This window comes from Triticum urartu, chromosome 6A, assembly GCF_056163025.1.
Source record: "Triticum urartu cultivar PI428250 chromosome 6A, HENAU_Tu73, whole genome shotgun sequence".
Classification (NCBI taxonomy): Eukaryota; Viridiplantae; Streptophyta; class Magnoliopsida; order Poales; family Poaceae; genus Triticum; species Triticum urartu.
This window is the reverse complement of record NC_141878.1, coordinates 334,269,069-334,289,291: the sequence shown is the minus strand read 5'-3', so window position 1 is coordinate 334,289,291 and position 20,223 is coordinate 334,269,069.

Here is a 20,223-nt window from a genome sequence, read left to right as displayed (position 1 = left end):
TGTACCATGGCCACAAACGAGACCCATCGGACATCACCAAGACTCGCTGCGTTGACTATATCGGTGCCGCTCCAGGCCATCGCTTTGTACTAGCACTACGTTGAGAAAACCCGGATACGCCAAGACTCGGGCTGACAAGTACCACAACGTCCGTCGATCGCCAAGTACCCCTTCGTTTCGTCGAGACTGGCAAGTTCGAGACCATCAAGTACCCCGACGCTCATCACCATGCACGACTACAACATCAAGGGAACCACTACCCTCGACTCAGGGACGCCAAGTACCTCTACGACCCGTGTATGACTACATGATTTCACCAAGTACCCCTCGGATGCGCCAAGTTCGACTACATGGACCACCAAGTCTCTCTACCGATGACTCGAACGACTACGAAACGCCAAACGTGTACCACTACCGTCGACCCTCGGAGATCCCTTGGACGTCAAGTTCCTCGTCGTGACCCTGAACATCTACAAATCGTGTACCACTACTTCCATTACAACCCGTGAACGACTACTTCCCTCAACGTTTTTGAACCGCCTCTAAATGCACGCTTCGAAGGTATAACCCTGAGACGACCACTGTGGGCCGAATGCATGTGTTGTATGAGATGCACCGTTTGCACCGTGTCCAAATTGTCACTCGTTTTCCATGCCACTAACTCATGGGAACCCGGTAGTCGGGATCACCCCACCATCTCTAGCATGTTCTGCGCATCCGCACACTTCTCCTTTGCATCGGTATCTCAATCGAGTTACCGGTACTGGAACACTGTCGTGGCACCGTTATCGTTATCGTTGCCGTGGCGCCCTTTTTCCTTCCACCACGGTGACAAATGCTTCATAATATGCTCTTATCAACTTATTCATAAATATTGCATAAAACTTGCATGTCATCCGCATCATGATAACAACTTCAAGAATGTTTAAATTGTTGTTTGCATTAATTTACTAATGCATATGGGGATTTACCGAATTTGTTGTTTGCTATATCTGGCCCCATTTAAATTGGTTAGATAGATAATCCCTTTATGTTTCACCTCTTGACATGCTTAACAACATTTAATATTGTTGAGTACCTAACCGGGAGTGAACTAAATAATGGGATGTGGTGTTTTGTCAATATGCATCCCGTTGCATATTGAGCTCCACTTAATTTGTAGGATTGTTTGTGCTTTTGCCATGCCATGCTTCATTAAACCGGACATGCATCATACTTGTTTGCGCATCATTTCATGATTATGTGTTGGTTGTTTACTATGTTGTGTGCTTCTTTTCCGGTTGTTGCTTCTTCGGGTTGGTTCTGTTAACGTCGCGTTTGTGAGGACCCGTTCGTCTACGTTCTGTTTGTCTTCTTCATGGACTCATTCTTCTTCCTTGCGGGATTTCAGGCAAGATGACCACATCCTCGAAATCACTACTATCTTTGCTTTGCTAGATGCTCGCTCTTTTGCTATGCCTATGCTGCGATACCTACCACTTGCTTATCATGCCACCCATATTGTTGAACCAAGCCTCTAACCCACCTTGTCCTAGCAAACCGTTGTTTGGCTATGTTACCACTTTGCTCAGCCCCTCTTATAGCGTTGTTAGTTGCAGGTGAAGATTGAAGTCTGTTCCTTGTTGGAACATGGAGATGTTGTTCCTTGTTGGAACATGTTTACTTGTTGGGATATCACAATATATCTTATTTAATTAACGCATCTATATACTTGGTAAAGGGTGGAAGGCTCGGCCTTATGCCTGGTGTTTTGTTCCACTCTTGCCGCCCTAGTTTCCGTCATATCGGTGTTATGTTCCCGGATTTTGCGTTCCTTACGCGGTTGGGCTATTATGGGAACCCCTTGACAGTTCGCCTTAAGTAAAGCTCTTCCAGCAATGCCCAACTTTGGTTTTACCATTCGCCACCTAGCCTTTTTTCCCTTGGGTTTCGCGGACTCAAGGGTCATCATTATTTTACCCCCCGGGCCAGTGCTTCTCTGAGTGTTGGTCCAAACTAGAGTCCTGTGCAGCGCCCCCTCGGGGAAACTCGAGGTTTGGTTTTATTTGTATGGAGCGCTCATCTGAGTATGCCCTGAGAACGAGATATGTGCAGCTCCTATCGGGATTTGTCGGCACATTCAGGCGGTGTTGCTGGTTTAGTTTTACCCTGTCGAAATGTCTTGTTGTACCGGGATACCGAGTCTGATCGGAACGTCTCGGGAGGAGGTCTATTCCTTCTTTGACCGTGAGAGCTTGTCATGGGCTATGTTGGGACACCCCTGTAGGGATTTGAACTTTCGAAAGCCGTGCCCGTGGTTATGGGCAGATGGGAATTTGTTAGTGTCCGGTTGTAGATAACTTGAACCTTAACTTAATTAAAATGAGTCAACCGCGTGTGTAACCGCGATGGTCTCTTTCCGGCGGAGTCCGGGAAGTGAACACGGTGTTAGAGTTATGCTTGACGTAGGTTGTTCTAGGATCACTTCTTGATCATAGTTCTCGATCGTGCTTTGCCTTCTCTTCTCGCTCTCTTTTGCGTATGTTTAGCCACCATATATGCTAGTCGCTTGCTGCAGCTCCACCTCATACCTTTACCTTACCCATAAGCTTAAATAATCTTGATCGCAAGGGTGCGAGATTGCTGAGTCCCTGTGGCTCACAGATACTTCCAAAACCAGTTTGCAGGTGCCGATGAGACCGTGCAGATGACGCAACCAAGCTCAGGAGGAGCTCGATGTAGATCTTGTCCTTTGTGTTGTTTCGTTTTAGTTGATTAGTAGTGGTGCCCAGTTGGGGGTGATCGGGACCGTGTCGCATGTTGGGTTATCTTTTATTTTGGCGCCGTAGTCGGGCCATGAGTGTTTGGATGATGTAATGTTATTTATGTAATTGTGTGAAGTGGTGATTGTAAGCCAACTATGTTTCTTTTCCCATATTGTATTACATGGGTTGTGCGAAGATTACCTGACTTGCGACATTGCTTTCAATGCGGTTATGCCTCTAAGTCGTGCTTCGACACGTGGCTGATATAGCCGCATCGAGGGCATTACAAGTTGGTAATCAGAGCCTTCCCCGACCTTAGGAGCCCCATTGCTTGATCGTTTTTAGCGGCCGAGTTGTGTCTAGAAAAATGTTTTGAGTCATTTAGGAATTATATATCGGACAGTTTAGGAATTCTTTTTACTTCCCAGTCTCTTCATCGCTCTGGTAAGGCATCCTGACGTAGAGTTTTGACTCTTCTCTTCTCAAATTTCACTAAAAAAATTTAGGATCACGCGGGTATCTTGGAATCGTTCCGATGGTTTTATGACGAGAACATTGTCTTGGTGCCTCCTGTCAGGGGTTTTGTGGAAGTGTCCCGGGGAGTTGAGCTCTGAGGTGTTGTTGTCATAATTTTATCGTTGCAGTTCTGGAATACCTGAGTTTAGTACGCCGACATCGAAAATCTCTTTTATGCAGTTCGTTGGTGAGATAACCTCGATGCCACCCAGTACTGGGGCGGGAGTTCGGGAGTATCGCCATAACTTGTATAACGGATGCTTTTCGAAGGTTGAGGTAGATGGTTTCCGAAGGTTTCTTGGTTATGTGTTGAAGGATGGATACAGCTGGATGTAGGATTTGCTAGTTTGGGTGAGATATTTTGCTTCCCCTGTATCCCCAACACCTGATTGCATAACCGAAAAATTTTCGGGAGTTTCATAAGTGGGAATTCAAGTAGCTCTTAGGATATCTTTCCGACAGATGTATGATATGAAATTGGGGTTCGACGTCTAGTGGTCCGCCTATTCACGATCGGTTTTACAGTGGTCTCGCTGTGTCTTAAAGAGTCCTTGGCTATGCCGACTCCGGGATGCTTCGTATGTCATGTGCACTGCCCTGTACATGATGGTGCTGTACGATCGAGCCCGTGTAGACCCCACCACGAAAACTTCGGACAAAATCTCTATCATATGTTTGTTCTGGCTTATTCTGCAAGGCAATCCTTTGTTTTGTTTTGAGTTGTGGTATTCGAGTTGCTTCAATGTCAAGTGTTGATTCCATACCTTCCCCAAATGGTGTTCTCATACTCCGATGTGAATACTAATCCTTCTCGATAATCGAGATTGTCATGTCAATTCTTTTCAACCGGTGTGCTTCTCTTCTAGTGGATCCGAACATTTCAATATCCGCAAGATCCAATCTCAGCTTTCTCAACGGTGTCGTTTTCTTCCATCCCATGTTGCCTTTGTTTTCCCACCCACCCACCCTTTTTCTTCGAGGACTCGGATTTCTTTATCAAGTATCCATTTTATTATGGAAGTCTCTCCATTCTTCTTCCTTCATGTTCTTACCCGGTGATGCTCATGAAGATTTTAACGAAGTTTCTAGTTCACCATTATTCATTCTTTTTGTTCTCCGGTGGAACCAATTCAAGCTTTCGGTGTTGATCATATTCTTTTCCTTATTTCAATGTTTTCTCATGCCGGTGCAATTCTTAATCATTCACCTCTTGCTATTCTATTGTCCCGGAGTGCTCAAGATATCTCAGAAGGCTCGTTTTTTTTTCATTCAAGATCAGTTCAGTCTATTTTGAGGTTGTTATCTCTTTCAAGTCATTTAATTCAACCGGTGCAATATCTTTCAAGTAATCATTCCAACGGTGTTTATTTTGAGTGGGCCCTAACCCACAGGTCTTTTCCCAGGATCTTACCTAACTCTTCTTATTTTTCCGGAGCTTTCAAATTCTTTTCTAAAGTTTGACGTAAGAATGATTTACCATCAGTCAAATGTACTTCTCCAAGATCTTTCAAATTCTTTTCATCGTTGGTTCAACTTTTCCATTCTTCATTCTGGAGTGTCTAAATAATTCATGGTGGTGTTCCTCATCGTAATTCTCTGCATTTGGAGACCGAAGAAGATTTTCTCTCAATCTAGCTCCATTCTCTTCAAGATTCGTGATTCTAGCTTGTTGTCATCCTCTCATAATTGTTTTCGATTGTGAGATCTCTTTTCACCCATCCGGAGTAATTCAGGGTATTTTCAGTTTGATTCTTCGGAGCCCATCGTCTCATAATTATTCATTCTCAGCTTTCAACTCTCTTTCTTTAAATCTTACCGGTACATCAGTCAAGTATCCTCTAATCAGTATGTGAACTATTCGTCCTCTTGTATCTAAATTCTCTCAAGCAACTTCTTTCAATTTCTAATTCTTCCCGGTGCTTCTTTATTTTTCTTCTTCGTTCATTTTCAATTCTTATGGTGGTTCTTTCAAGAGTTCCTCTTCCTTCGTTTATCATATTAATTCATTCGTGGTTTCAATTCTACCGGCGGTTCGTTGAAGACCTTTCTCAAGTTTGCGCTATATCTATATTAATTCTTTCAACGAGAAGAAGTAATATGCCAAATCCATTGTTTGTCATCAATTTAATTGGTGAAGGATACGCATAATGAAATTCTTATTCTTGTTTCATCCATATGTAAATCTTTTCTTCTGGAGTTTGTTCACGATGATCAAATTCTTGGTTTCAAGTGCTCGTCTTTCTTTCCCGGAGTTCCAAGCTCTAATTATCTCGTCGCATAGCTCCATCTAAATCATTGCAAGGATTCACTTGGTGTTTTTAACTTCTCTTTCCTTCCGTTTGATCATTCTTTTGTTTACCGGAGTTCTTCTTGAAGGTTCTACATGATGGATTCTTCAAGGATTTAATCCCTTCTCTAAGTTTTCATCGAGATTCTTTTCTAAGAAACTCAAGCTTTCTTCATATTGTAATCCTGAGTGCATTTCTGTCTATCGTATCATTGGAGGTGGTATTATGTCATTCTTGATAATTTGAGTTCATGTTTTCATGATTCACATGCTGTCAAGATTGGGATATTTTAAATCCATCAACCTATTCGTTGGAATTGTCCTGGGTTATATTTCACCTACATCCTTCCCTAAGGTTTTTTGCTATCTATGGTGCTTATAAAGGACCCAAGTTCTTCCTTTATCCTCCCAGTGATATAGCTTTCCCGTCTCCTTGTTCATACCAATCCAATTCTTTTTTCCGTTAGTGGCAGAATTTCACCTCATAGTTTTGAGATGTTTTCCATAAGACCATATCAAGCTTATTCTTTTCGTTGTTGGTTTTCCAACAACTCCGTTCTAGCATTTTCCGCAAGCGTGCTCCCTTGAGATCTTGTTTCACTTCGTTCATCCCATTCCATTCTTACTTTTGTTCCGGAGGCAGTGTTTTGTAATGTCATCAAGTATCTTCCCATCTTACCAAGTTCTTATTCAATTCCTTTTCTTTCAATCCGAGTGCTGCCCGAAGTTGTTCTCCCTTGTTCCTCTTTTCTAATGGAGTGTTTTCAACTTCGTTCATCTCCGTTGCATTCTTTTCTCGATATGGCTTAATCTTTTCAAGGTTCTTTGGTTTCACTCGTTTGTCAAAGAAGCAACTTAGTCTTACCTCTTCTCTTTCTCTTCCGATGTCCCTCCGGTGCCATTCTAGATCTCGGGACGAGATCCTCTTGTAGTGGTGGAGTGTTGTAACGCCCCGAGACCGACGCTCCAGAAGACTTTCGGCTATTCCGAGTTTCGCCGTGTGTTTCTTTTGTGCTTGCTCTTTTACTTTTGCATTGCATCATGTCATCATGTCATTAACCTTTGCATCTCAACTCAACTAACAAATTGCATAGATGGTTGATCTATTTAAATCAAGGGAAGGGTGACTTCTCTTTATAACATATCGTCCCAATATTAGGGAGCTATATTAAATATTTCTTTAATTTGGAAATCACCATAACACACTTGCATATTATCCCAATGCCTTTGTAATCTTAATTCTTGGTTTCCAACCTTGACATATATTCTTTCATCATATTCCGGAGCTCCACCAAGAATCCGAACATTTTTGGACCTTCTTTCACCCACTTCCTATATAAATTATTTGAATTTAAATCAAATGAGTTTGAATTTAAATCTTTCTATCATGGTCTTTTCTATTTTCTCGGAACAAGCATATTTTTGCAAGTCCAGGAAAATATTCCGCGTGCACAAATCCTTCCTCTAATCTTTTCTTTTCTCTCCTTTCTTTGCGGTTTTCTGTTTTCTAGGGTTTTTTTACAAAGGACTTAAGGGAGAGAGAGAGCCCAGCCAAGTTCTAGGCCCATTTGCGCCTAGGCGCAGCCCCTTTCTCTACTGGGCCGGCCTCCAAGGCCCAGCCTGTGCCCTCCTTAACCTAGCTCCAGGCCTACCTTCTCCCCTCGCGCCGCCACAGGAGAGCTTCGCTGTAACATCCCAAATTTTCAATTTGGAATGTTATACATTAGATCATCATGCATATCATATTTTCATGCATTTTGGTTGATCCTAGAAATTTCACGCAACTCAAGGACCTTCGGAGAGAGTTGGAGATTTCGTTATTTTCATATTTGAGAGTTTTCTCAAATTTGAAAAGAGGATCATTTGATTTATTTATTTCATCTTCAATTATTTTTCCAATATCAAAAATATAAGAGAGGGAATAATATGACTTTCCCAAACTTGGGAAAAATGAAGATTTAATGAATAAGTCAAATTTCGGATTTTTCCGGTGTTTATTCGCATTTTATTTGGATAGGGAAAAATGCGTGTTTTCAAAAATTGCATTTTAGGCCCGGAGAAAAGTTCATTTTGTTCGACTCATTTTTAGGAGTCGGGGAAAATTTACTTTAGAGATTTTGGAGTTCGTTTAGTTTAGTTTTCTTTTGTTTTTCTGAGCGCGAATCTAGTAAAAAAAGGACCAAGGCCAGCCGGGCCAAAGGCCCAGCCAGCCGGCCGCCTCCCCAGCCAGCGCACGCGCTAGGCCGCCGCCTCCCTCGCTCTAGGCCGAGTCCCAGAGGGACTCTAGGCCGGTTAGCCCCCCTTTCCTTGTTTTGTTTTCCCTCTTTTGCTTGCCCCCTACCGCAAGTAATCCCCCCCACCTATATAAATACACCCCAAACCCCCCCTCTCCTCACATCAATCCCAAGCCCCTCTCCTCCTTAGCCGCGCCCCACCCCGCGCCCCTCACCCGCCGCCGCCCTATAGCCGCCGTCGCCGCCGTTCGCCGGAGCCTCGCTGAGGTTGTCCCGCGCCGTGTCTCTTTTTCTCCCCTCGGTTTAGTTTTTCTTCTAAACTGTTCTGGTTCTTTCTTAACCGTTCCGGTTTTCTTTCGTTCTTTGTTTCGGTTTTCTTTTCCGAAAACCCTAGATCGGTTTTTGTTCTTCTTTCGGACCGTTCGTCTCAACGAACGTGATCACCGATTATTCCCCGGTTAACGACGCCCGTTCGTTTAACCGTTCGTCTCTTTCTTTTCGTCGGATTTATTCCGCGATCGTGATCTCAGATCCGATCTTCGTTCTAGTCTTTCTTCTCGCTCGTTTATCGGAATCAGGTGATTCAAGCGCCTGGAGTTTCATTTCGAAACCGCCGTTCCATCTAATCAACTCAAACAAGTTTTTGCCCTGGTAAAATTTGACCTAGTTTCAACTTGCTAGAACCGAGTTGTTTTCTTCCGCCATTTGTTTTCTGTTTCTTTGTTCGGTTCGTTCTTTCTTTGCAACCGGAGTTCTTAAGTTGAACTTTCTGGTTCGTTCTCTTGTTCGAGTTTTGCCTGTGCATTAGATGAGTACTTATTGTGTGCTTGTTGTTTGTCTGCGATAGATCACCCGGATTGCGCCGCTTGTTACTTCGAAACCCTAGGTCTCGCAGATCATCAGCAAGGCAAGTAACACTTTGATCATACCTTTTCTACAACCCATGTTTTATTGCATTAGATCAATCCTCTCACATTGCATGATTAGGATCTAATTAAATTGTGGGATGGGAAGTAGATGAGGTAGTACCTATCACCTGTATTATTATGAAACCTTTGGGAGTTACTTCTACGTTTGCTTATTATGCCATGCTATGCTAGTAGACGTGGATTGGGTGAGTGATATCCATGACAGATGTGAGTTGATAATTTTAATGGTTTATCTAAGGTGGCAACTTAAACACACATCTGGGTGGATTGAGGCACCTGATGTCTATCAGGACTTGCCTATTTTTTTCGGACCGCCACCCAGGCTCAAAGGGATCATAAGATCATTCATGCTAGTAACTTCCGTGTGCAGCCACAAGCCATTATGGGCTCTGGCATAGTTGACTAAGTTGTGCGAACTCTTACAGTGGTAGACTAGCAGATGTAGGGGATGTAGGTGTACCGGTCTACCCGATCGTAAGGTGCTAGCGCTTCTGAAAGACTATGTCTCGGCCATCCGTCTTCTCAAACACCATGTAGTGCGAGAAACCAAACGGAGGCGATCGAGTCTTGTGGGGAAAAGTGCGCAAACCTCTGCAGAGTGTACAAACTAATCATGATTAGCCGTGTCCCCGGTTATGGACAACTTGAGTATCTAGTACTTGAATATCATGTGAATCTCAACATGTTACTTATAATTAATGTTGTTGGGTTTTAATTGTTCACTTAATTGGGATCGGAATGCTGTCAACCATTCTCGATGTTTAACAACTACCATGATAGTTAAATAAATTTATTCCTTTGTAGTAGGGAAAAACTGGCTTTACGCAAAACTGTAACCATAGAGCTTTCCACCAGCCATATATGCATATAGTATAGCTGTTTCATTCCATTACTCTCTATGTGTTACCTTGCCAGCATATTCCATGTGCTGACCCGTTTTCGGGCTGCAACTTCTCATGTTGCAGACTTTTCAGACGACGAGTAAGGTGCTTTTAGGTCGTGGTTCTATACTCAGTGATGCCATTGGAGTTGATGGACCCATTTATCTTCCGAGTCTTCCGCTGTTATCGTTATTAGATGGCCTTAAGCCATATTTATTGTAATAAGTTCTCTTTGAGACAATGATGTAATAAGTGTGTGATTGCCACTCTGCTAGAAATCCTTCGATGTACTATGTGGTGTCAGCATTACTGATCCAGGGATGACACCGGAGCACAGAGCACTTGATCCATTCGGGTCGGGTCGCTACAGAGATGGTATCAGAGCACACGCTGATTGTAGGACACGACCACTAAGTTAAAGCCATAGATCACCATTCTTTTCTCATTTTCTAAATCCTCATCTTTTCTACTCTTTTAGGATGACGAACGCGAAGATTAAGTACGCTCAACCGGATGAAGGCACATCTTTTGGGTTTCACCTGAAGGAAGTCACCAAGTACCTGAATATTGGATTACCAAGCTTCACGGGAACCTTCAACGCCACTCTGCCTGAAGAGGAGCGCTGGAAGATTCAAGCTCACGTTCCGGGAAGGACATTCGCGCCAATCACGAAGCCTATAGATAGTGTTTTCAATGCACCAACCTGGAGTCTCGGAAGGAGCATGGCAGCTCATATCACCATGGGACGCATTGGAGAAGTTTATCAAGAAGACCTCAAGGACACTATCTACCAGATTTGCGGACGCTGAGATGAACAATGGGAGTTAGTCAGCACCAAGAAGGATAGATCCATTGCATCTTTCATCCAGGAGTTAAACCAGCACATTCGACGCCACGAGAACCAGATGTGCAATGATATGATAGAGTTGAAGAATGCAAAGGCAAGGATCATCGAGCTAGAAGGAGAACTGAAGTCTACACGCAAGGACTACATGGACGAGATCGTAGCTCTAGCAAGACACAATGGCGATCTTAAGCAGGAGATTGAAGAACTCAAGAGGAAGTTAGCATCCAAGGAGGACGACGAGTATGTCGCATGTCCGGACAACTACATCATCATCGACGACACCGATTCGGATCCAAGTGAACCCGACTTTGAAGACGAAGCTAGAGCAGATATCATGGAGTCTTCCACTGGTTCAAATTTCTAGATGACCACCAAATAGTAGTAGTATTCCCCCATGTAAACATTATAGTCGAGCACTTTTGCGATAGTTTTAGACCGATTTGTAAGCCCTTGTTTGATTGAATGAAGTGATTTTGTGTGCATTTGCTCATGTGCATTGGGGTAGTGTTTTCTCTTTAGACCTCACTCTATTCTTAATTCTCGTCTTTTCTAAACCCTCAAATGCCTCCGAGACGTGACAATGGATTCCCAACGGAGCTCACTCAGTTGATCCAGCAGCAGAATCAGTTGATGCAGATGATAGTCCAGAACTTGAGTATCTAGTACTTGAATATCATGTGAATCTCAACATGTTACTTATAATTAATGTTGTTGGGTTTTAATTGTTCACTTAATTGGGGTCAGAATGCTGTCAACCATTCTCGATGTTTAACAACTACCATGATAGTTAAATAAATTTATTCCTTTGCAGTAGGGAAAAACTGGCTTTACGCAAAACTATAACCATAGAGCTTTCCACCAGCCATATATGCATATAGTATAGCTGTTTCATTCCATTACTCTCTATGTGTTACCTTGCCAGCATATTCCATGTGCTGGCCCATTTTCGGGCTGCAACTTCTCATGTTGCAGACTTTTTAGACGACGAGTAAGGTGCTTTTAGGTCGTGGTTCTATACTCAGTGATGCCGTTGGAGTTGATGGACCCATTTATCTTCCGAGTCTTCCGCTGTTATCGTTATTAGATGGCCTTAAGCCATATTTATTGTAATAAGTTCTCTTTGAGACAACGATGTAATAAGTGTGTGATTGCCACTCTGCTATAAATCCTTTGATGTACTGTGTTGTCTCAGCGTTACTGATCCAGGGATGACACCGGAGCACAGAGCACTTGATCCATTCGGGTCGGGTCGCTACATTCGCTCTCTCCCGATCCCCTCCTTCTCGTTCCCTTCCGCCGCCAGCCTCGGACACACACCTGCAACCACTCCCTCTCGATCCCCATGGCCTCTCCCTTTTTCCCTCGCTCCCGCAGCTCCGCGCGCCTTCCAGCACCCGACCCAGCGCTGTTGGAGAAGCCGTCCTCGTCCGTCGCCCCGACTCCAAGCCCCGCCGCGGCGCCCTGCATCACCGGAGCCCCGCGCCAAGACCTCCCCTGCCTCGTCTTGTCTAGGGCGAGGAGGACGACCCGCATCACCTCCTCCCGTGCTCGATGCCGCAGGCGCACCAAGGGTGCCTCCCATGATCCGTCGTTGCCCGCTGCTGCTTCGTCCACCGACCTCGGCCTCCAGCCATCGCGCATCGCCTTTGCCTCCGGTGGCCGTGGCACCTTGCTGCGTCGCTTAAATCATGCCTGCGCCCTCTGCTGCATGCATCCCCATGGAGCTCCGCCGCCCCTGTCTCGCCTGCAGCCATCTGCCGCAACAGAGGCCGCCGTACTGCCATCTTACACCGCCCGTCGCCATCAGCCTCTCCACCTGCGTCCTGCAAGCTCTCGCCGCTGCCCCGAGTGTCCCTGTCCTCGAGCACATGCTGGCTTCGGATCCGGTCAAGCGCACTGCCCGCTGCTGCCATGGCCTTGCATCCATCTGGCTCTGTTTTTTTTCATGGAGTCACTGTACCATGGCCACAAACGAGACCCATCAGACATCACGAAGACTCGCTGTGTTGACTATATCCGTGCCGCTCCAGGCCATCGCTTTGTACTAGCACTACGTTGAGAAAACCCGGATACGCCAAGACTCGGGCTGACAAGTACCACAACGTCCGTCGATCGCCAAGTACCCCTTCGTTTCGTCGAGACCGGCAAGTTCGAGACCATCAAGTACCCCGATGCTCATCACCATGCAAGACTACAACATCAAGGGAACCACTACCCTCGACTCAGGGACGCCAAGTACCTCTACGACCCGTGTATGACTACGTGATTTCACCAAGTACCCCTCGGATGCGCCAAGTTCAACTACATGGACCACCAAGTCTCTCTACCGATGACTCGAACGACTACGAAACGCCAAACGTGTACCACTACCTTCGACCCTCGAAGATCCCTTGGACGTCAAGTTCCTCGTTGTGACCCTGAACATCTACAAATCGTGTACCACTACTTCCATTACAACCCGTGAACGACTACTTCCCTCGACGTTTTTGAACCGCCTCGAAATGCACGCTTCGAAGGTATAACCCTGAGACAACCACTGTGGGCCGAATGCATGTGTTGTATGAGATGCACCGTTTGCACCGTGTCCGAATTGTCACTCGTTTTCCATGCCACTAACTCGTGGGAACCCGGTAGTCGGGATCACCCCACCATCTCTAGCATGTTCCGCGCATCCGCACACTTCTCCTTTGCATCGGTATCTCAATCGAGTTACCGGTACTGGAACACTGTCGTGGCACCGTTATTGTTATCGTTGCCGTGGCACCCTTTTTCCTTCCACCATGGTGACAAATGCTTCATAATATGCTCTTATCAACTTATTCATAAATATTGCATAAAACTTGCATGTCATCCGCATCATGATAACAACTTCAAGAATGTTTAAATTGTTGTTTGCATTAATTTACTAATGCATATGGGGATTTACTGGATTTGTTGTTTGCTATATCCGGCCCCATTTAAATTGGTTAGATAGATAATCCCTTTATGTTTCACCTCTTGACATGCTTAACAACATTTAATATTGTTGAGTACCTAACCGGGAGTGAACTAAATAATGGGATGTGGTGTTTTGTCAATATGCATCCCGTTGCATACTGAGCTCCACTTAATTTGTAGGATTGTTTGTGCTTTTGCCATGCCATGCTTCATTAATCCGGACATGCATCATACTTGTTTGCGCATCGTGTCATGATTATGTGTTGGTTGTTTACTATGTTGTGTGCTTCTTTTCCGGTGTTTGCTTCTTCGGGTTGGTTCTGTTAACATCGCGTTTGTGAGGACCCGTTCGTCTACGTTCCATTTGTCTTCTTCATGGACTCGTTCTTCTTCCTTGCGGGATTTCAGGCAAGATGACCATACCCTCGAAATCACTACTATCTTTGCTTTACTAGATGCTCGCTCTTTTGCTATGCCTATGCTGCGATACCTACCACTTGCTTATCATGCCACCCATATTGTTGAACCAAGCCTCTAACCCACCTTGTCCTAGCAAACCGTTGTTTGGCTATGTTACCGCTTTGCTCAGCCCCTCTTATAGCGTTGTTAGTTGCAGGTGAAGATTGAAGTCTGTTCCTTGTTGGAACATGGAGATGTTGTTCCTTGTTGGAACATGTTTACTTGTTGGGATATCACAATATATCTTATTTAATTAACGCATCTATATACTTGGTAAAGGGTGGAAGGCTCGGCCTTATGCCCGGTGTTTTGTTCCACTCTTGCCGCCCTAGTTTCTGTCATATCAGTGTTATGTTCCCGGATTTTGCGTTCCTTACGCAGTTGGGCTATTATGGGAACCCCTTGACAGTTCGCCTTAAGTAAAGCTCTTCCAGCAATGCCCAACTTTGGTTTTACCATTCGCCACCTAGCCTTTTTTTCCCTTGGGTTTCGCGGACTCAAGGGTCATCATTATTTTACCCCCCGGGCCAGTGCTTCTCTGAGTGTTGGTCCAAACTAGAGTCATGTGCAGCGCCCCCTCGGGGAAACTTGAGGTTTGGTTTTAGTTGTATGGAGCGCTCATCTGAGTGTGCCCTGAGAACGAGATATGTGCAGCTCCTATCGGGATTTGTCGGCACATTCGGGCGGTGTTGCTGGTTTAGTTTTACCCTGTCGAAATGTCTTGTTGTACCGGGATACCGAGTCTGATCGGAACGTCTCGGGAGGAGGTCTATTCCTTCGTTGACCGTGAGAGCTTGTCATGGGCTAAGTTGGGACACCCCTGCAGGGATTTGAACTTTCGAAAGCCGTGCCCGTGGTTATGGGCAGATGGGAATTTGTTAATGTCCGGTTGTAGATAACTTGAACGTGTCTCTCCCCTCTCGCCTTTGCTCCCCTTTATGCTCTACGTCCTCGGGTCCCGGCCCTCGAGCGAGTCTCAGCCGTCGCTGGTATGCCAGGTCGCGATGCCGTGGTCAAGGCGAGAGGGTGAGGGCTGGAGAGCCAGTAGGAGCCCTGAGTCGCGATGCTCAGGCACCCCCCCTTTAACGTGCAAGCGGTTCGCGCGGACGAGAGCGAAGGAGACACCACAAGGGCCTCGCCTAACGCAGCTCCTTCGGGAGGTCCTGCAGGTCCATCATAGAAAAAACAAGGGGTTGCCGTGACAATTGACAGTCAGCCATTGGTTGCTTCCGAGGGGTAGTGAGGCACTGAAGGCTTGACGAGGTGATGCTATGCGGGGCTGCCGCGGCCAGAGCTCAGCCATCCAGGTTTGTCGGTGTTGCAGGGACGGACCCATGCGCAAGCGTCGTGCCGTTTGGGAGCAGCTCCGTTAGTTGGCGTCAGCTGAGCAGGCAACTAGGTAAAACACATTAGCCGCGATGGAGTGGATTCGTTCGGATAGATGCTGGGAATGCAGACATCACTCGGTCAGGCCCGAGCGACTTGGGGGTTCATGCAGCCCGAGGGGCGGCCCCAACAAGGTAAGCTAACAACATGGAATAAAAAGGGATACACGCCGCAGGGACGGACCCACGCGGACTGGGAATAATGCAGCCCTGGGGGGCGCTCCCAGCTGGAAATAAAACTCGAAAAGATGTTACCTGATGATGTTGAGGACAAAGGAGCGTTGGTGTAGCAAGCTCGGTGGGCTGCGGGAGCCGATCCTCACGAGCCCCCAAGCCCAGGGGCCTCAGGAGGCTCTGGAGGTGCTGGCGGCTCCTCACGGGCCATCTCCATCACTCCCAGGGCTGCGGACCGCCTGGCCTCCCGTGCCTCCGTGATGCCCCTCATGAGGCGCTGGTACGTGTCAGCCGCGTTCGGCAAACCGTAAGGCATCCGAACGTAGTTGTGGGGTGGGCCTCCGCAGCGCCCCACTCGCGAGGGCCAGAGGCGCTCCAGAGAGGCGACTCGGTTGAGCCCTGGTATGTCGATGCAGACGCGCAGCCCACCATCCTCGCCTGGATGGGGAGCCACTGCTGGTAGGCGGCGGCCACCTTTCATGACTCTTGACTCTTGTAGCTCCTGAATGGCCTTGCTGACGAACTCCTGAGGGTCTGGATCTCCTTGCCTTGCTCCTTCTTGAGGGAAACGTGCTCCGAAACACGCCTCCATGTGGTGCCCAAGCGCCTCCCTCGTGACCCTGGCTAGGTCGGTGGCCCTCCAGGGGAGAGCCCCCGAGCCCTGCCTGAGGAGGGCGCCGGGCGCGCTTTCCTATGCGATGGAAGGAGGTTCCCCCCGGGCAGGCACGGGCCCAGAGGGGCCTGCCTCCTGAGTGGTCGGGCCGGACGATGTCTTCTTCTTCTTAGGGGCGGTCTCGGGAGGCCTCCTGCTTCCACGATCCGGGTCTTCCCGTGACGCGGCCTGAAAGGCTCGTTCCAGGGAACACACCGCGTCCTTCTCTTCACAGGGCACCGTGATGACTCCGCCGCTTCCTGGCATCTTGAGGACGTTGTAGCCATGGTGAGTTACGGCCATGAACTTGGCCAGCGCTGGGTACCCAAGGATGGCGTTGTACGGCAGGAGAATGTGAGCGACGTCGAAGTCGATTAGCTTGGTGCGGTAGTTGTCGCATGCCCCGAAGGTGACAGGGAGGCGGACCTGCCCAATCGGGACCGTGGAGCCGTCGGTGATACCGGAGAAAGGCTTGGTTGGCTGAAGCTGGCTGTAGGGCACTTCGAGGTTGTTAAATGTTTCCACGGACAGGACGTTGAGCCCTGCCCCGCCATCGATGAGGGTCTTGGTGACCACCACGTTGCTGATGATTGGGGAACAAAGCATCGGGAGGACTCCGGCTGTAGCCGCACACTTGAGCTGATCTGCTGAGCTGAACGTGATGGCGCATGCCGACCACCTGAGAGGGTGTGTGGCTTCGAGCCTGGGGAGGACTGCGTTCACCTCGTGGGCGAACTGCTTGAAGATGTGCTGAGAGGCTGGGGCTTGTGCCCCGCCCAGGATGCAGGCGATCGCGCGCGGCTCCAGGAAGCCCCCAGCCCCCTCATCCTGGTGGCGGTCTTCGTTTCTCCTTGGCTACGGTGGCAGTGGTGGGAGGCCTGCATTGCCTTGCGGGCAATCCTCGCGAGGCTGATCCCTCCAGTCTCCCTCGAGAGGCTGATCTTGCCAGCGATCCTCGCGAGGTTGATCGCGCCACCCTTGGCGCGGGCCACGGTCTTCCCAGCGTCCTACGTTCCTTCCTCCTCCCCGGCCGTAGCCCCGGTCACTGCGGTCAGGGCGACGGCCGATCCTTCCTTCTCGCACGGCTCGGAGCTCTTGACATCCGTTGGTGTTGTGGATGTGGAGGTCGTGGTACAGACAGTACCGGCTGCCCTAGGAAGGTTTGGGCTGATCTCTGCCCCGCTTGGTGTCTGGTTCTGCCGCGAGCACGGCAGCCCCCTTGCGCTTCACATCCTTGGCCTTGGGCTTCTTCTCTTCTGGTTCTGCGGCAGGCAGCTCGAGGAGGGAGAGACGCCCTTCCTCGGCCCTGGCGCACTTGGTTGCCAGGTTGAACAGTTCCAAGGAAGTGCACAGGTCTTCATGCATCGCCAGCTCCTCCTTCATCTAGACGTCGCGCACACCGTCGGAGAAGGCCGAGATGATGGCCTCCTCAGTCACCTTGGGAATCTTGAGGCGCGCGTTGTTGAAGCGCTGGATGTACTTCTGCAGGGTCTCCCCGGGCTGTTGCTTGATGCGGCGCATGTCGCTCACGGCGGGTGGCCGGTCGCGAGTGCCTTGGAAGTTGGCGATGAAGCAGGTGTGCATCTCGTCCCAGGAGGAGATTGTGCCTGGAGCCAGGTTCAGGAGCCAGGTGCGGGCCCCGTCCTTGAGTGCCATGGGGAACCAGTTCGCCATGACCTTCTCGTCTCCGTTGGCAGCTTCGATGCCCAGCTCGTAGAGCTGGAGGAACTCCGCAGGGTCAGCCGTGCCATCGTAGCGAGGAGGCAAGTCTGGCTTGAACTTGCCGGGCCACGCGACGTTGCGTAGCTCGGCGGTGAAGGCACGGTAGCCTGCTATGGCCACGGGAGGCCTTGGATGACGGGGAACTTGGTCTTGCATGTCCCCACACGCTGCAGCTGGGAGCAGCGCGGAGTCTTGACGCGCGGGAGCAGGAGCATGGTCGCGACGTGCTGGGGCAGGGAGCGCCCGGGCAGCTTCTTGCGGGCGAGGAAATTCTTGACAGCTCTGCTCTTGCTGTGCTGGCGCCTGACGAAGCGGGTTCCGCCCAGGGGCCACGCGCCTTGGAGCCATGGCGCCTTCCTGAGCAGGAGGCGGCCGGGGCGCCGCCGGAGCTTCACTACCCGCACGGGGCGGGGTGCGGTGCAGTGGAACGGACGGCGCAGGAGAGCCCCCTGCGGCGCGGACGAGCTCGGCGACGCGGTCGAGCCATTCTTCGTAGACGTCGTCGACGGGACAGTAGCACAGGAACTCGTTCGCCGCGATGAGTGCAGCCCGAGCCTCCATGGGCGCGCGGAGCGCGCGGGACGAAGAACCAGCTGGGGTGAGCAAGGGAGTTGCGGTGCGGCCGTCTTGCCGCACGAACGGATGCTGGGAGATGCTTGCTGCCCATCCCCCGCCGGGCCGGTGGCGGCGTTGACGGCAGGTGACGGGGAACGGCGAGGATGCCCGCCGACAGGGACCGTCTGGGCGACGCGGGCAGCGAGCGCGGCCCGGCGCTCGGCGCGGGCCCGACGAGCGTCAGACATGGGCGTGATGGTCGGAGGAGAACGGGGCGGTGGAAGACGAATCCCGGCGCACCCCTACCTGGCACGCCAAATGTCGGATTTCGGGTTCCGGTAGACCCTTGAGGTTCGAACACTGGGGTGCGTGCGGAGATTTCGCCTCCTACCTACCTGCACTCCTCCGCCTTACTAGGATCTAAACTATGGAAAGAACAACACAAGAGACACAGGGTTTATACTGGTTCGGGCCACCGTTGTGGTGTAATACCCTACTCCAGTGTGTGGTGTGGTGGATTGCCTCTTGGGCTGATGATGATGAACGATACAAGGAAGAACAGCCTCGCGAGGGTCTCCTCTTGGCTGGGGCGATGAACTACTGGGAGGAGCTCAGTCACCCCTCTCTCTCTCTACCTGATCTTCTCTATCTTTCCAACTCTCTGGCCAGCTCTTTTTCCCCGGCCTCCAGCTTCCTTTGGCTCTGTGGGTGGCTGGTCCTATTTATAGAGGCCCTGGTCCTCTTCCCAAATATCGAGCGGGAAGGGAGCCAACAATGGCGGGCTAATTTGAAGGGGGGCAGCTAGTATCAACTATCCTGACAAAAGTGGTCTTTGCCTGCGCAAAGCTCTGGTGATGACGCCGTCTTGGGCTCCACGGTGACCTCCGTCTCGTAGTCCTCCTGGTCTTGGTCTCATTGCACCGAAATGGCAACCTTTGCCTGATGCCTCGGTACTCCGCGGCTGCGCTTGCCCCCTTTGAGCCACGCCGCGCCTGTGGAAGCTCCGCGTCGTCCGCCCCGCGAGGCTTGGCCCCTCGCAAGGGTCTTGGGTTTGTGTTAGTGAAGATGGGCCGCGCTAGGCCCCCCTTTGAGCCAGGCCGCAGGCCACAGGCTGGCAAGTCTGGGGACCCCCGTTCCCAGAACGCCGACAGTAGCCCCGGGGCCCAAGGCGCGCCCGGACTTGGCCGTGCAGGGAGGCGGAAGGGCAAGGGCGAAGCGCCGCGGGCCCTAACAGCCTGCGGCCTTGGGCGCCACGTGGCGGTTGGTTGGTCGTGGGCGTCTCCACTTCCCCATGGCGCCTCGGCAACTGCACGGATTGTACAAGTCCCTGCATGCAAAGTGGTTCATGATTACCTGTAATCGTGGAGGTCGGCGGTTGGCCTTCGCCGGCCATAAGTACGGGACAGCGCGCACCCTTCCAGTCCATCCCTCCTTGCTTCTCCTTCTTCCCGATCCTTGCTCCGTCTTGCTGCGATGGCTCCGATTCGCCGGTTCTCGGCGGCAGAGAAGGGAAAACCTCCCCGAGAGGAGCCAGACCCACTCCCGCCGAAGAAACGGCTCGTCCCCCGTGGCCCGGACGAGGCGGGGGCATACCCAGGCGGCAGGGAAGGACGGCGCCGGTGGAGAAGCATATTGCCATGCCCGAGGCGGGGCTTGACGGGTCGAGACGGGGTCCGGCAACCGGGCAATGGGGGCGCGCTGGCGATGATGGGGATCGGGCGCGGCGGCGCTAGGAAAACGAGGAGTGGAATCGGGAGAGGGTTGCGTGTGGGGATCGGCTAGGGTAAGCAGCGGGGCTAATTGGGCCTGGCCTTGGGCCGGCGCGAGAGGGAGGGAGGCCCAGGAGGGCAGTGGTGCAGGCCTGGCCAGGGGTGCAGGCCGCCTCTCTCCCTAAATATCTC